Source organism: Protopterus annectens, chromosome 2.part1 (genome assembly GCF_019279795.1).
Source record: "Protopterus annectens isolate FY-2018-M chromosome 2.part1, PAN1.0, whole genome shotgun sequence".
NCBI lineage: Eukaryota > Metazoa > Chordata > Ceratodontiformes > Protopteridae > Protopterus > Protopterus annectens.
Genome location: NC_056729.1, coordinates 604,756,349 through 604,772,853, shown reverse-complemented (window position 1 = coordinate 604,772,853; position 16,505 = coordinate 604,756,349). Strand labels below are relative to the sequence as shown.

At 38.7% G+C, this 16,505-nt stretch overlaps 1 protein-coding gene across 4 annotated transcripts in view; it reads right to left on the bottom strand.

The window, feature by feature from the left end:
• Positions 1 to 16,505, bottom strand: part of KAZN (kazrin, periplakin interacting protein) — a 2,853,667-nt gene that overhangs the window by 1,137,891 nt on the left and 1,699,271 nt on the right. The window lies entirely within an intron of this gene.

Here is a 16,505-nt window from a genome sequence, read left to right as displayed (position 1 = left end):
CTACACAGCCATTACAACAGCATCCAATGTAAAGTACACAAAATAATGTGGATAACTCATTACAAATGACAGCGTACAAAATCTGTAACTGACCAGTTCAAGTAGCATGCCAAAGGCAACAATGGATGAAACAAATACATATTAATTTAGATAGTCACCCTGTGCATCAGACACATAGCTTCATTTCTCTGCATCGATGAGAAGGATGACAGGGATGTGGCACAGGTATCATGACTTGCACAGGGTGTTGTGTGGGGGTGCAGAAGGCTTAGGCTGACCCAATAGGTTGACAAGCATGTGTGTGAGTCAAGAAGGGAAGCAGGCAAGATGGATCATGTAAATGTGGCATGTCTTTCTGTAGGTGACCAGAATGTGACAGTGATGTGTGAGTGTCTGCATGACCACAGCCAAGCTCAATGCTAGCCCTATGTGAATGTATGTTGGACAGCTTTGAGCCGTGCATGGCAGAGCTGACAGTTCATCGTCTCTGCCCCCCCCGAACATGAGCATTGGCTCTACCAGACATTGCACTGGCACCTCCATGCCTAAGGGCAGCTGTTGGGATACTGCCTGAGGGTGATTGCTGTCTGCTGGGACCATGTCCTCCATGGAAACACCCAGGACCACAAGACCATGGCCTGCTATGTCTTGGTGTGGACAGCATACTCCCCTCTGGAGTGCTGGAAGTACTTCCATTACGGGATCATGATTGTGCATGGCCACGTGGACTCTCAGCAGATGTAGTTGCTGACCTGCATCCACAATTCTGATGCTCAGCTCCAACCAGATATTCCATCACAGACAATGTGCATTCCAAGACAGATATTGTGCGATCTGTCTCAAACCAACATCTTTCCTCTGCATCAGTCAACAGATGCAGGGTATCAGCAATGCGATGGAGGCAGCCACAGGTGTCAGACTGACATCAGGTTGTGAAGGGGACAAAGACCAACCTCCCAGGTCACCTGTGATACAAAGGGAAAAATATCACATTAATACCTGCACTACTATATTCTGCAGTACTATGTTGCAATACATGTTAAGCTGTATACACCACTGACACTATTATAGACTTGTATAACCCACAATCTGATACAGTAGGACATGAGGACATTATTTTCTAACCTAAATCTGTAAGTATTTGAAAATAACAGTTATTTAAACTAGAATCTCATGAGCAAGACATAACTTATGTAAACTGTTGACTTTCACCAGAACATTCACCAGAACTCTGTACACTTTACAGGAATGGCAATCTGTAACGTCCTGACAATACTGTGAAATCACGTGCTGTGGCCACGCCTACAAGGTATAGGTATAACCCTAAAGTGTGTACAGTCAGAAAATATCTAAACATTTGCAGTCATGCAGACAGTACATCGATCCAGTCAGCAGGGCTGGGATGGCACTTTAGCTAATACCTTGAACTAAATCTACATCTCTGACAAAATTGTTGTGTGCTTACCAGCAGCAGGGGCATGGCCTCTTCCTATTCCTGATGGTCTTGAAAAACATTTGAGGGAGAGGTAATGTAAACAGCACCATGTTACATTATAACATTGGTAATACGTCCAAATATCTTCCATTTACAGCAGCTGCTGTGTTAACAGGTATGTGGATCACAATCTGTGCATGAACTTAAAACTGCAGCTAATCTCTTTACCTCCACCCCATGAAAAATATGATACCTACATAAAACTATGTACACTCTGACATGCTAAATACTACAGTATTCCAATGTTGATCCAACTAAGCATACCTGGATGCTCCTCTTGAGTGGAAACAGTGGCACCTTATTGTGTGATGGATACCTGGGAGATATCCTGTGTTGCAAGGTCTGTCAGAAATTCTTTAGTGGCTGACAGAGGTTGTTCTGCTGCAGGCTCACCACCAGTGACCTGATGATCCCTGGCCACTTCTGCTGCCTGTCTGAGTGCCGAGTGGTTCATGTCTGTGGCATGGTGTCACACCTGCTCATATGTGTGATTCTGGTGACCTATAGCATTAATGTTATGGAACAGTTCATCTCATAAGACTTGTTGTTCTTGCCTATTTGCCCTCCCTATGGACAGCAGGACTTGGTAGTGTTGTCTTAACGTCTCAATTATGAGGTCATTTTCTACCTCAGTTAAAGGTGGGTGGCATCTGGCATGCATGATAACTACTGAAATACAAAAAATGAGAACACATGTCACGATCACATATGTGGGTGTACAGTCTGTACAGGTACAGCACTAAAGGAAGGCTATCAGTATTACCCGCTTGATTACACATCTCATATGCAACAGTGTGCCAAACATACAAAGGGTATGGAACGAACTAGGATAGCAGCAATAGTGACCTACTCCTGTTTGTGCCATGACAGATACTCACATATGATCACACATCCATTACAGGAGACCACTTGTAGTGTGCCCCATAGCAGGAATCCCCCCCCATAACATATATATAAACAACAGTGCTAAACAAATAGCAGTGTAGTATTACAATTGCTAACAAAGGAAGTATCTAGGAGACCTGTGTACCTAGTTAACAGACAGCATTATACTCTTGCTGTAGCCTACATCCTGTATAGGTGTTACACAGCTGCAGATCAATGGCATGTCATCTGTACAGTTCTAAGAAAGGCTTACTGATGTAATCCCCATTCCCTCTAAGTATATTCAAACATATGAATCATGATGGAAACAAATTGGTTCCATGCTTGAGGGAGTACAATACTCCTCTGTTGAAAGATACAGATGTATAAGTGGTGTGACAATGAATTAACCATGGAAAGTAACTCTCATACACAATGGTTTTCCTAGTTAGGAGTTTGCCTTTTTAAGATGGTTCTCATTAGCAGGTGATTACCTCTAAACCAATCTGTGGTTCAGGAATGCTAATTGCAGCATATACAGCTGATCTGCAGTTTAATCAGCCAGTCTCATGCAACTATTCAACAAGATATAAGGCCTCAATGTTGAATCCATTCCCTTTCTCATATGTTGGGGTGGAAATACTATGTCAGCATAGAGAGAGACAAATTGTAGCAGCTACTTATTACATACAGATGTGTGTGCTACAGACGGAAGCTGCTGCTGCTTCTGCAGGCAATAGGCATAGTCAGAGAGGCAGCAGAATGTGGAGGACAACAACACTTATGAGTAATGGTGTGAAGTGTGGCAGCCTTGGTGCCTGATTGAGGGAACCCATCCAACAGGAAACTGAGGTATGTGTTTAAGATAAGTATGTTAGCCAAAGTTATCATTAACAGAGTAAAAGGCAACATGGTAGGTGCATCCTAGAACAAGGTAGGGGGTACATTTACCATTATGTCAACCATTTGGAAAACTGCCAAGTCATGTGTTATATTATGGTAGTCATCTGGAATGTGTGTGTTGGCAACCCTTGTTTCTAGCACGACTGCCATATGTGTGTGTGTGTGTGTGTGTGTGTGTGTGTGTGTGTGTGTGTGTGTGTGTGTGTGTTACTTGTGCAACAGTGGATGTCTGTAATATCAGTTGCAAATCATTGTGTGCTGCAGTTTGATATTACTGAGCCATATTTGAATTACATACTTCAAAATCCTCTGGGAATGAATAAAAATGCATGACCTGACATTCTATACACTTTATTGTTTTGTAATAGGAATAATTTAACTGTGGGCCTATCTGTAGGCCTTTGACTTCCATCATTGAAAGGCAGACATGCCATCTCTACTGCTTTGGGTGGATAAATAGGTGATGAGACAGTCATACATATCAGAATTCACATTGCTGATGTACACATACATGTATTTTAAATGCTAGACACTACTGGATTTGAACCCAGGACAGCGTGGACCAAAAATCCATGTTTTCAAAGCATTTAACAGACTGAGCTACTGAGTCACTGTAACAGCAGCTGAAATTTTAAATGTTGTAGATATAATTGCACACTTACATGCTGTTACATACCTAATTTACATGTGTTATTATGTGTATGGCTTTATAGGAATGTATTGCTCCACCAGAGTGCCAGTTAAACTCCTATTTTTCCATTAACCTTTTAACAGGTGTATTTTTAAATGTTGTAGATATAATTGCACAGTTACCTGCTGTTAGAAAACTCATTTACATCTATTATTATGTGTATGTCTTTATAGTAATGTAGTTCTGTACCAGAGTCCCAGTTATACTCCTGTTTTTCCATTAATCTTTCACTAGACTTGCGGAATGTGGCATAATGTGCAGCATGGCTTAAACACACAATACTGGGAAAGTGACAAATATTATATTTTGCTTAAAAAACCTGTGTTAATTAAATGGCTGTGTGGCTTGCTGGGTTGATCCACTGACCTTCAGGTGCAATGGTCCTCGGTTTGAAATAGGATGCAGGTGTAATTTTTTAATATGATTACTATGTTTTCAAATACATGTATCAATATACCGCCATTTAGCATAGCTAAGCGATGGTGCGAGTCATTCAACATCGCTCAAAAAATCTTTAAAGAAAAGAAAAATGGAGAAATAGGACAGTAGTGAAATAGAGTGCAAGCAGGGGGAAAAACATAGTGAAATTAAAGAGGCATAGGTATGTGTGGGGAACGTAAGATGGGAAGATGAGGAAGCTTTTGCAGATAGACAAGACAGCAGACAGGGTTGGGATGTGACAGAAGAGGGGGGTTAACACCTTGGTTGGGGAGGGTGATGTGGAATCCCAGTCCCATGGATGTCAGACACGGTAGCAGTGTGACTCAAGTCCTCACCTATGGGGCTGTCAATACTGCATCTTCACTGATCCTGTGGAGGCAGCGGTTGACACCAGTGCCTGGGGTGAGGCTGCCCCACCAGAATGGACAGCATTCTGTCCATCTGGCATAGGCGTGCACCAATACTTTGGCACAGCAGCCCATGCACCATGCCTTGCAGTTCATCATGGGTGACATGAGCACCCCCTCTACTTCCACTCCCAGAGGAGGGACCACCCCTAGCTTGTGGGGCAGAACTATGCAATGGAGCAGGTAGTGCAGGGGAAGCACAGGGGCACCACCAGGCTGCGGCCCAGATATGCTAGACCACAATGCCTCAGCCATGGGAGCCAAGGTAGGTGGATCACCATTAACCGGCCTACCTTGTCACTCTGTGGTAAATTAAATATAAACATAAGGAAAATAAACATAACCAAAACAAATGTAATTAATAACATAGTGAAAACAATAATGAGTAATGGAAACAAATTGAAAATAATATAACGAGAAACACAACAACAATGTAAATGAAAGTTACTTTAACAGCAAAGCAATATTAAATTATACATAAGGCCAACATAGGAGGTAATTACAAATAATATGATAATATTTATAATAATGAATATCATTTTTTTGTTGTGTCTTTTGCCTTTTCCCGGTTAGGGGTCGCCACAGCAGAACTCCGGTCTGCTAATGATTGGTAGTTGATTTTTACATGCCGAGTTACCAGCCCTGACATACAACCTTCAATGAAGGCATGCCCATTCATGCATGTCTCCACGCAGAAGACGCTCTAGCTGAGAATTGAACTGGACAGCGTCTTACTGTGAGGCGACAATGCTACTGCAGCACCACCACCGCGGTATAATAATGAATATAATTAATAAATAAAAAAAAGAGTAGGGTTGGGGTGGGGTGAGAGAGAAAAGAAGAATATTAGTAACTTCACAGATAATATAACTACACAGACTGCAACTGCATACATCTAGATATGTTAGATTTCACTTGTGAGAACAATGACTGCTTATACTGCATATATGATGTTGTATGTACCTAGCTCTCAACCTGTTAGCATGGGACATTATGGGCCAAGCCATACATAATGGCAGCAGAAAAGCACACTGACAAGGAAATTTTTACATAGTGTGCCCATACATTAGTAGCAAGGTGTTCTGATAACAGATTTGCCATTAAATCGTACTCTGAGTAATATCTATCCATCTATCCTCAAACCCTATTTCCCATTTTACACATGGGGTCAGGGTGTCACTTCAGCACTGACAATCATCTTGAGCCAGGGTTTACACTCCCAGGTGGCTAGCACTGCTACTGTAGTTCATTTGTACCACTAACTTGCACACACATATCTCTGCAAATCAAAGGACCAGACACATGGGGCAGGAGTCATTACATTCTGCAAAAATCATGACAGGTGAGGGGTATGGTCGTGTACACTAATTACACTAAACAGGTGGGCATTTCTCAGTTGGCTGCCATGGGATTAGAACCCACAAATAGTGACTACAGTTAGACTGACCTTTTTATTTTAAAAAATAATTTTTCAGACAACCATCTCCTTTAGAACTTTTGTTGATTCCTATTGTGTCAAATCGTGATTTTATACACATGGTACAGGAAGACTGTCTTTGAAAAAAAGTAACTATCAAAGTACCATCTCCTTTTACACTTTACTGGTTAATGTCACTTCACATCTGGCATTTGCACACATGGATAGCTATCTACACATACACCCTGTTCATTTAGTGAGTGCAATTTACAGTATATTTCAGACAAAATGAGCAGAACACGCTTGACTCAATCTGGATATTGCACTGCATATATTTCTGACATATGTTGGCACATTATTCAGTACTTCACTTTTTTCAGTTGACTGCTGTCAATTTAGAACATACAAGTAGTGACTACAGGAATACTGTACATTTTATTTGAAAACCTCAAATTATCAGAGCAACGTCTCCTTTTACACTTTTTTGATGTATGTTGTTTCAAATCTTGATTTACACACATGCATGGCTGTGTAGAGTTTCATTACCTTACACATTTACCCTACTCATTTATTAACTGCAGCCTATAGCATATATCAGTCAAAATGAGAAGAACGCACGCTTGACCCTTAATGTGGGTATTGCACTGCAGTTTTGTATGACATATGTGGGCACATTATTTAGTACTTCACATTTATCATTTATCTGGTGTCAGATTAGAACCCACAAGCAGTGACTGCAGGAATACTGAACACTTTATTTGAAAAAAATAATTAATAGGGCACCATCTCCTTTTAACCTTTATTGATTAATATCGCATGAAATCTGGCATTTACACACATGGATAGCTGTCTAGGAGTTCAGTTAACTTACCCGTATACCCTGTTTATTTACTGAATGCAACCTACAGTATATTTCAGACAATGTGCAGACTTGAACAGTGACTCTTAATCTGAGTAGACCACAACATTAACAGATGGCTGTATGCTATGCTACACAGTACTGTATGCTTACCTGCTTTAACTTGCTTTACCATTTCAGATATGCAGGGACACATTAAAAAGGGTGTAAGATGCCCTGAGTATGTCATACCTGACTGTTAAGACTGCAAATTCTGTATTTACTTTATTGTATTATTAAGTTATGCATTAAGTTATTACTTTGATGATTTTCTTACTTACCACACACTTGCCTCATCCTGGCTAAACGCCCTGCATGGGACTGGACATTGCAAGCCCTCTCTTCTGCAGCTGTGGTAAGAGATGCAAACCATTATGCATACCAGTTTTGCACAGATTCAGCTTATATATTTATAAATTACTGGAAAAGATACTTACATATCTGGGGGTGTGCCAATCCCTAGCCTCTTAGACCCAGGTGTCCAAGGCTCCTGCTTCCTACATTTCAGGTCATCATAGTGGTGACAACACTGCTCACCAGTGCAGGAAATACCAGTAGCACTGGTTATGTCCTTAGCTAAATGATCCCAGGCCTCAGACTTACACTCTGAGCCCTGATAGTTGTCCAGCAGCAGCCAGGGTCCATATCGGTCTACCAGGAGTCCAACAAAGATCTTTGGACTCCTGCACTCCCCACTTTTGCACCCAAAAGCACACTCCCTCACCTACAACAGCAGCCATATCCACAGCCAAGGTCAGACTCTAAGGAATAATGTGAAATTGCTGCATATTGGCCTTTAAATAGGCTGCATTCCCACCCTTACACGTCTTACTGTAACTTTCAAAAAAAGTGACACATCACTTAGCATCATGCAAACTCACACAGCCCATGTGTAAGCAAAGCTTAGCAATGTGCAAACTGGAAAAGACCGTTAGTCATGTTTAAAGCATTGCATAACATTGCACAGCCTTTCTAACTGTTTCTAAATGTAACAATTATTTAATTTATAGTCAACCAATGCTTCAGTCACCTGACAGTTTCACAGAATTATATGTGAAAAGCATTATTAGCCAGAACTTGAACCCAGGACCTACTACACTGTAGATCATGACTCAACCTATCTAGCTACTGTGATAGTGAAAGGAACTCAAATATCTTCAGATATACTAGGAAGGTGCCTATAAGCATAGTGCAATTTCCCTGCATGGGTTTGCGCATTGCTAAGCATAGCAGACCTACAATAATTGAATATATCTAGCTTCTGTTTTTAGTTGTCTGGCAGATGTCTGCTGAATATGTGAGCAAAGCTAGGCATAGCTAAGCAATGTGATGTGCCACTCAAAACAGCACATAAATGTAAAAAAAAATGAATTTGCAATTTAATGAAGTAAAATGTCTTGTACACCTTTCAGTCCAGGTATACATGCTGAAAGTTATTTTGCTGGGCTTAACAACTGTCCAGAATTTTTCTGGACAGTCCACAATTAGGGGACAGCCTGTGAAGTCTGTCTTATATTGATTTAATATATGTGTTACTGTGATCTCCTTGTCAGCTCACTTTAATTAGTATGTATGGCACGCTGCCGAGGTGGAACCATGGCCGTGTACATGGATACATTCCATGTAGGCTCTACATGCAGCCTACACAGATTTTACTGAAGCCTAGGGACAGCATTTGTTGGTCACATCAATGAGCAAAGAACTATGTTTAGAGAAATTTGACAGAACTGCAGAAAGCACTGAGAGATCCTTGAATTCAGAACAGCCAATGTTAAGAAATAGTACAATGAAACTTTTGGTTAATTCCATGGTGCAGATTATAAATAACATTTGTCTACTGCAGTTATATTAAGTTCAGAATGATACTCCTTCATTCAAGCTTCCTAGTTATGGGCTTAAACATAAAATATCCTCTTCTCAACTTTCTTTAATTTGGAGGAACATTCTCATGTTCAGGCCTGATCTAGAATGTCCATATGTTTTGGAGGTAAGCCCCAATTTTTCAGGCTTGATTTACTCCATCACACAATTTTCTGATTCCCCCTCATCACATGTGAGTTTTGAAGCTGTCTAGTACATAGAAAATCACACTACATGACTAACATTCTAGTGGCAGCAATAATGTAAAGAAAGAGGGCACGCATCTTACAACTCCTTTTTTCTGAAGCAAAAATAAATGATCTTGTGTGGTAACATTTTGCAATACAGTTAATTAAAGCTTACATATTTTAAACTGTCTCTTTGATAATATGCTTATATTTTTCCATCATTTTTGTCACTCTGTTTTTTTAACGTGTTTCTGAGTAGTATCCCACATTCCTACAAGAAACAGGAAAAATATGTGCTATTTGCTATTCAACTTTTTGATAATTATATGTCCACATTTTAGCTGGATGTTCCATTGTTCCTATTTCCATATTTGCAGGTTGAAAAGTTCTTTATTCAATGACTGAACTAGCTTCCTTTTCTAGCTCTCTTGATGGGTATTCCCTATCAAGAAACAAATTTTTGACAAAGTCCACTTCTTCTTCAAAAAAAAAAACCTCTCATCTTTGCTAGTTGAATTACTAGCTCTAATGAGCTGTCCTTTAAAAGAGTTGAGTTTCATAAATTTAGGGTGGTGGCTATGAATATGCAAATAATTATTCCTGAATGTATTTGTTCTAAAAATGTAACTGTTAAATTTACAATTAACTGTGTCCATGTCAACTATTACATCCAAGAAATTAACACACTTTTAAACAAAGACCTATTAGGTTTACACCTATTATAGACAAAGGAATAAAGGAATTACATTGAAAGATACAACAGCAACAAATGAACGGATCAAAACATTACCATTTCATTTGGCTATGTCCGTTGACTCTTATGCTGTTAAAAACATTATTCAAAGTAATTGGAAAATTATACAAGGACATTATGATCTGGTTCATATTATAGGTGTCTGTCCTAATTTTGTTTTTAAAAAATCTTCCAATATTAAAACACTGCTAGAACAAGATGCTGGCAGGGATATTAAGACATTTTATTCAGTTGTAGGGTATTTTAGCTCTGCTTACTGTAAACAATGTCAGTTTATTAATAATGTGAGCACAGTTAATTTTGCACATTTAAATTACACTGTTTCATCAAAACATAGGCACAATTGTCATAGTTCCAACATAGTTTATTTAGCCACATATTGTTTTTGTGTGTATTATTACACTGATAAAAGCACCAGAGAACTAAGAATCAGAAAGAGAGAACACTCTAAAGCCATTAAAAATAAAGATCAGAGCAACGCTTTGGCTAAACTCAGTATACATTGTCAATATTTTAGAAAAATTCAATTCTTTCCTCTAGAACAAGTCAACATTGATGGCTTTATCAATCGATGCAGTGTTTTTTAGCAACCAGAGAGCTTAGATGGCAAATCATGATAAGAGCCGACAAGCCTCCTGGTCAGAATGAAAATAGCAACATTAATTTTTTATTGAAATGCAGGGTGATTTAATATGTTTTCAACACTCATTTACAATTTTAAGTTAATAAGTTCCTTACATCAATTAATTTAATCATCCTGTTCTGTGGTATTTTATCAACTGATGCGAATGTTGTGATCAGCTGTTTGGATTGATTGTCACCTGACTTGGTTTTATGTTATCAATTGGATGATCTGTTTTAATGGGTCTACTTCAGTAGACCAAATTACCATAACACCAAACTGCATATGATTGAGACGACAACACTGAACGTTCACATCGTAATTTTCACACAAGAAAAGAGTCAGTTGGCCAACATGGTGAACTTTGCCCTTTTCCACACTGTAGTATGATCTTGGAGTTGGTATATTTAGTTGGGGTGGGTTTTATTTGCTCCAGTTTGTTTTATTTGTGATGGTGGTCAACTGACTGTTTTCCTGGTTTAAAATTACAATATTCTGAATGTTCGTTAAAGTGAATGTTTGGTGTTGTCGTCTCAATCATATGCACTTTGGTGTTATGCTAATTCGGTCAACTGAAGTAGCCCGATTTTAGCTGGCTAAGGCTTTTTAACTATTTAAATGGTTATCTTTTTATGTTGGAGATATTTCTGATGAAGTTCCTTTTGTAATAAAGTTAGGATGAAAGCACTTAAACAAGTCTCCATTCTTTTTTACAAGGTCTTTAGTAATGGGTTTGTGAGCCATTTTTATCAAGGTTTTAAGGATTTGATATTGCTGTCCTTGTATGGACCAGTATCAGTACTAAAATATGGCTATAAAAAGTTCACATCCCTTTTAGCAGAGAGTGGCTAGGTTAATATCTTAGTTAATACACAGTGGTTTCTGGGAGGAGGCAGAGCCATGCCAGTATTATTAAGTCACTGTGTTTAATGCAAGATGCACAACAGAATGGGAGACACTATTGCTAAGTTTAGGTGCCAAAATGGCTTTTGATAGAGACACATTGTTATATTTGTTTGCCATTATGGAAAGTATGGTATTTTCTGTAACTTTTTTCAACTTATAAGAGACATATATGCAGGTTCTAATTCTATGAAGAAGATGTCAGCTAATGTTTTTGAGTCATTTATTTTGACTAGTGATAACAGAGGGCTGTGTCTTTTCTTGGATTGCATCTGAAATATATCTGGTGAATTTATCTCAATGGATTAATCAATCAGATATACAAATATATGGCTGGAAGGACACCCAGGTTAAGATAGTAATGGTTGTTGTGATGTTATGATAAGACTCTTTAACATGCAGATGGTTCTGTGAAATTCATCTGAAATTTTCAATGTATTTTACAAACTTTTCTAGCAATAAGATAAATCCTGTAAAAGCACATATCTACTACAAGTGCTTACACGATATTAGCTCACACTTGACTTGCTCAGTGTCACTTTCTTGAAATGGCAAGAGCCCTACCTCTCTCTCTATTCCTAGTACATTACATTGTTCTCCCACAAACTAGCCCAATAAAATACATAGCACTCCCAGCACTCAAACTATATCTTAAACTTCCCACCTAGTCCAAGCCCTAACCTGAAACCTCAGTCACTACCCTAAAACTCCTTCTCACCCCCTTAAACTTAAACTCTCCTCTCACATACAAGCTTACATTTATTATCCCACTTCCTAAACCTAAATTCCCTGATCACTTTCTGAACCTAAATTCCCAGACAGCTCCCTGATCCTAAACTCCACCTCGCTCATTCTAAATCGAAACTCACTTCCCAGTCCATAAGCATATATTTTCATCCCACTTCTTAAATCTAAATTCCCTGGGCATTACCTAAACCTGATCCTAAACCCTGATCCTTAACCCTAAGGCTAAATTCCCAGTCTGTCTGTAAACTTAAAAGTTAAACTCTCCGCCTCTCTCAATCCCTCCCCAATGCTGCCATGCTTATCTTATTTGAACTTAGGCAGCAGCCAGTGACCCACTGTCTCACCACAGCTGCTGTACCTTGCCCAGAAAAATAACTGAGCTTGAGTGTGAGTGAAAGAATATGTAGATGAGTTCCCAGCTGTGTGCTCCTAACAGTCAGGACTCAAACAGCTGAAGTACATCCAATAATCTCACAAACAACTTACAGCACTTTTTGCCCACTTTGTGGGGTCACAATGTGATAAAATACTAGGATTATAGTTGAGGGACTTTAGAAGAGCTGATACACATGAAGACTTCATTCAAAAAATTGAAACACTTCTTTCCAAGTTGGCAAGCACTGTTTTTTGATAGTGACCAGAGAATATAAACTTTGCAAATGTTTGCTCTCCAATAGATTTTCTATACTGGCCAGGCTTTCTTGTGGCAACATCCTGGGAGTGTCTGTAATGATGTTTAAACATTGGGCATTGATTTTTTTTATGGGATAATAAACCTTGCAAAGGTAGTATTGGAGAAAATGTTGCTCCAGAGAGAATCTGATGGGTTGAGGATGCCCGATTACCTACAGTACGTCCAATCAGTCCAAGTAAAGATAAGATTCAGGTTGGAAAGAAATGACATTGCCTGTTGTAGGACAAGTCAGCAGTTTAGTTTTATTTAACATATGATTCAGTAGGACTACTAAGCTACTGACACTTTTGTGAACAAAACTGTATTTGTACACCTCAAAGTCAGGTTTAATGGGAGAGTCTTACAGATTAGCTAGTTACCAGAGTCAATTCCTGTTTGGGTAAGACCTCAAAATGTATGTAAGAAAACTGTGATTTGGTGACCAAGGTACTGGCACCAGTTTCTGGAGTTAGGGATAATATTATCATGGGATAAGGCAAACAAAGTTTTGTGCTGTTGGATCTTAAGTGTAAGACTTGCTTATACTAAACCAAGAGATAAAAAAGTTGAAATGGTATTAGAAAGTGAATGAGATACCTGCTTTAGTGAGCTGGGTAGTCAAAGTCATTTGTGAGACTGATAAGATTTTCTCATAAGCATTACTACTCATTAGAAAATAAAATGAGACTGTCTTGGGCTAAAACACTGGATTTTCAGTGTAGCACAAGAAATGTGGGCAGAAGAATGTAAGAGCATGCCATTTAAAATACAATGTTCAGAAATGTTGTGTGGTCACATTTACATCATCACTTTCATATTCCAGCGTAGTTGCACTGACTGTTTCCTTTCAGTGAGTGAAGGTTATTGGAGATGTGCAGGTGAAAAGTGAATTACCCAGTCATAGTCAACATTTATTTCTTTTAATAATAATAATAGAAGAGAGGAATGACAAGATACAGGAAAGTTAGAGAAGCTCAGCAAATACTGGAATGTAAAAGATTAATGACAATGCTAACAGATCAAAAATGAAAGACTTGCTAAGAGAAAGAGAAGTAGAACATCTTAAATGAGTGGCTGCCACAATATAATTACTTAGATCAAGAATGTAACCTTTAATGTGACCTTTAAGTTGTGCAGTTGCTTGTGACTGTGTGAGACAAAGATAGAACTTTAAGTAAGGGCTTGTATGTGGCCTTCCCTTCCACAGTCCCTTGTTTCTTTCTCTTCCTACCCCTCTTCTAACCATATACAGGAAATTATAATGTCTGTTGCTAAATATACAAAGTACACCATGATAGCTTATATTTACTGAGATGAGTATTTTTCTACAAATGTTTACATGTACCTACATATACAGTGGGAAATTGTATGGGAACATGGAAGATGCAGAGGACAGAGACTGAACATCTGCTGACAAACTAACACTATTTATGTTGGCTTGGTTTGAGAAATCTCTAGATAAGCATTTTATGGAGAAATCTCTAGATACAAGAGGTTTATGGAGGGTACTTGGGGAAGTGTACAAAACGGGATGCACTAACCAAGCTCTTTGTGTGGCTCAGGTAACTTTTTCTCTAGAAATATTTTTGTCTAGATGAAATTGGTATATGTATTGTTCTCCTTTCATTTGATATTTCTACTGCTATAAGGTTTGCAATTTTTCAGCTTTTATTGGCCTGTGTGAACTTTGAGCCTGATCTCACCTCCTGACTACATGGCAACCTCTACAGGAAATATAGCAATGGCATATACAAAAATGGCTAACAATATTATACTATACTGTTAAGTACCACAACCATTAATAGCTGCCATTTGATCATTAAGCTTCCTTCCACCCCCTCACTCCCTGCCTTCCCCATTAGACTCAAAGGGAAAGTTCAACATCCTTAACTCAAACGAACAAACTCTAGCTAATACTATTACACTACAGTTTTAAGCACTATACCCTTTAACTCTGCTTTGCTTTGGAGTTTTATATATTTTATGTCCTTATAGCTATGTACAATAGCTGTGTTGAAGTTCTGATCTGCTATGAGTATAATCCACTGATTGTTTCTTTTGGGATCTCCAAACATTTTCAGCAGATGGATCCTGCTTCATTCACCCTTGCTTCACTCAAGCTCACTCTGCTGCCCTACCCTACCGCCAATTCCCACCCACTCCTCCTTACTCTACATTTATTCTGCACTATACCCCACCCCCTAACAGATTTTACTACTCTACATCAGGATAGTTCAAAACTCCTCCCCCACAATATAATTACCTAATCTCTTAATCATCTCAGCCTATCTCTCATCCATCCCAGCCAAATCGTACCTGGTTGACCACTCAATCAAAAGACACTTAAAAACTCCTCCACACAATATATTACCTAAACTCTTTATCATCTCATCCTCTTTCTGTACATCATAGACAACCAATATCCTTTTACACCACAACAAATCCTTAACTTTTCCATCTAAAATGCTTTTTCCTAAACCCTAGCCCTCTACCACCTCTCCCCCGATCAGTAACTCTTGCATACAAAATGCTGTTCCTTATATTATTCTCTCATGTTCTAGTACTGACCTCCCACTTAATGTGCTATCACTTTCCCTTAAATTACAATACCACATCTCCAACCTCCAACCTCCTATTTAACTTAGACAATTATAATAACTATTCTAATATATCTCCTAGTCTCTTCAATCTCTCCACCTCTTTCTGTCTTAAAAATAGAATATTTTGGTGTGATCACTCTACCATCAAAACAAAACATCTGCTTAGACCCACCTTTAAGAATTATTACAAACTTTTGCTTCTTAACTCAAAGATTCAATTATGTGGGGACATACACCCAAACACTGGCCCTACTAATTTAAACCTAAACCTCAAAACAACCAGTTCCTGTAAGCACCATAACAGCCTGGATAACTCACCTACTTCAGTTACAAGCAATCCCTTCTATAATGCATGCTATACTTCTTATTCAAAGACAGTTTACACCCAGTCCAGTTCCCATTCACAGCATACCAGACTTCCATTCCCTGAAGCACAAGTCCAACCAAAAAATTAAATATGACAACATTAAATCTTTGTAGCATTTGCAATAAAATTATAGAGCTACATGTCTGGATATCATTCTATTCCCCAGATATCCTAGACATCACTGAAACATGGTTTAACTTCAGTATGAAAGATACAGATATACTACCTCCAGACTATAATATCAGAAGGGCTGACTGACTCTACAAAAAAGGAGTCACCCTATGGCACCCCAGCTTATATAACATCTTCTCCTATTCCATCGTCCCCAAATTTCACTCAGCCAAAAGACTCATAACACTTTTAAAGCTAAGCTCTAACAAAACACTCTTTATTATTGTAATTTGCATCTCCCTGGTAACAACATACCCAAAATCAAAGAATTTATCTCCTGGGTATTTAGTACAGTTATTCACAAAAAAATATTCCAAGTAATGTCAATACTGACTGGCAAACTCTAACCTCTGACAGTCCTTCATCTTGCATAAGTCTGTTTGGTCTAACTTAACTAATCACAACACCTACCAGACAACTGAAAAGCAATAATGGCACAATTCTTGATGGGATTTTAGTCTTAGAACCCAGTAAATATACTGTAAGTGGAGCCTATCCTAACTC